Here is a 2,176-nt window from a genome sequence, read left to right as displayed (position 1 = left end):
TAAGTCCAATGGAATCTCTATGGTCTCATTTTGAGCCTCAGATTCCCATGGTTCCTCATTGGGGAACTCAGTGGAGGCTAGTGCACGCCCATTGAGGCCTTCCTCAGTGGCGTCCACTTCCTCTCTTTCCTCTCCAAATTCGGCCATGTTTATGGCTTTGCACTCTCCTTTTGGATTTTCTTCTGTATTGCTTGGGAGAGTACTAGGAGGGAGTTCAGTAATTTTCTTACTCAGCTGACCCACTTGTCCTTCCAAATTCCTAATGGAGGACCTTGTTTCAGTCATGAAACTTTGAGTGGTCTTTATTAGATCAGAGACCATTGTTGCTAAGTCAGAAGTACTCTGCTTAGAACTCTCTGTCAGTTGCTGAGAAGATGATGAAAAAGGCTTGCCATTGCTAAACCTGTTTCTTCCATCATTATTGTTGAAACCTTGTTGAGGTCTCTCTTGATTCTTCCATGAGAAATTTGGGTGATTTCTCCATGAAGAATTATAGGTGTTTCCATAGGGTTCTCCTAGGTAATTCACCTCTTTCATTGAAGGGTTCTCAGGATTATAAGCTTCTTCTTCAGAGGAAGCATCCTTAGTACTGCTTGGTGCATTTTGCATTCCAGACAGACTTTGAGAAATCAAATTGACTTGTTGAGTCAATATCTTATTCTGAGCCAGTATGGCATTCAGAGTATCAATCTCAAGAACTCCTTTCTTCTGACTAGTCCCATTGTTCACAGGATTCCTTTCAGAAGTGTACATGAATTGGTTATTTGCAACCATTTTAATTAGCTCTTGAGCTTCTGTAGGCGTCTTCTTCAGATGAAGAGATCCTCCAGCAGAGCTATCCAAGGACATCTTGGATAGTTCAGAGAGACCATCATAGAAAATACCTATGATGCTCCATTCAGAAAGCATGTCAGAAGGACATTTTCTTGATTAATTGTTTGTATCTTTCCCAAGCTTCATAGAGGGATTCTCCATCCTTCTGTCTGAAGGTTTGGACTTCCACTCTAAGCTTACTCAATTTTTGAGGTGGAAAGAACTTTGCCAAGAAGGCATTGACTAGCTTTTCCCATGAGTCTAGACTTTCTTTAGGTTGTGAGTCCAACCAAGTCCTAGCTCTGTCTCTTACAGCAAAAGGGAATAGCATCAGTCTGTAGACCTCAGGGTCAACCCCATTAGTCTTGACTGTGTCACAGATTTGCAAGAATTCAGCTAAGAACTGATGAGGATCTTCCAATGGAAGTCCATGGAACTTGCAATTCTGTTGCATTAGAGAAACTAATTGAGGCTTAAGCTCAAAGTTGTTTGCTCCAATGGCAGGGATAGAGATGCTTCTCCCATAGAAGTTGGGAGTAGGTGCAGTAAAGTCACCCAGCACCTTCCTTGCATTGTTGTTGTTTTCGGCTGCCATGTGTTCTTCTTCTTCGAAGAATTTGGTTAGGTCCTCAATAAAGAGTTGTGCCTTAGCTTCTCTTAGCTTTCGCTTCAAGGTCCTTTCAGGTTCAGGGTCAGCTTCAACAAGAATGCCTTTGTCTTTGTTCCTGCTCATACGAAAGAGAAGAGAACAAGAAAATATGGAATCCTCTATGTCACAGTATAGAGATTCCTTGAGGTGTCAGAGGAAGAAAAGTAGAAGACAGAAGTAGAAAATTCGAACTTATCAAAGAAGATGGAGTTCGAATTTTGCATTAAGGAGTAGAGTTAGTTCAGAAATAGAAGGATGTGAGAAGAAGGGAAGTAATTTTCGAAAATTAAGTAAAAGATTTTGAAAACATTTTTGGAAAACACTAATTGATTTTCGAAAATAAAAGTGGAAAAGAAATCAAGTGATCTTTGAAAAAGATTTTGAAATTAGAAATCAAAAAGATTTGATTGAAAACTATTTTGAAAAAGATGTGGTTAAGAAGATATGATTGGTTTTAAAAAGATGTGATTGAAAAGATATGATTTGAAAACAATTTTAAAAAGATATGATTTGAAAACAATTTTAAAAGATATGATTTGAAACAATTTGAAAAGATATAATTTTTAAAAATTAATGACTTGCCTAACAAGAAAAGATATGATTCAAGCATAAAACCTTCCTCAACAGAAAAGGCAAAAAAATGTTCAATCAAATCATTAATTGTTAGTAAGTATCTTTGAAAAAGGAAAGAAATTGATTTTGAAAACATTTGAT

At 37.5% G+C, this 2,176-nt stretch overlaps 1 non-coding gene across 1 annotated transcript; it reads left to right on the top strand.

The window, feature by feature from the left end:
• The first annotated feature begins 903 nt into the window (after positions 1 to 903).
• Positions 904 to 1,012, top strand: LOC130972182 (small nucleolar RNA R71). Its single transcript, XR_009083377.1, has one exon. It is a non-coding gene; the product is annotated as a small nucleolar RNA R71 (small nucleolar RNA).
• The last annotated feature ends 1,164 nt before the right edge of the window (positions 1,013 to 2,176 follow it).

The sequence above is a fragment of the Arachis stenosperma genome, chromosome 3 (genome assembly GCF_014773155.1).
Source record: "Arachis stenosperma cultivar V10309 chromosome 3, arast.V10309.gnm1.PFL2, whole genome shotgun sequence".
In the NCBI taxonomy this organism is placed as follows: Eukaryota; Viridiplantae; Streptophyta; class Magnoliopsida; order Fabales; family Fabaceae; genus Arachis; species Arachis stenosperma.
This window is presented reverse-complemented; position numbering and strand designations above follow the sequence as displayed.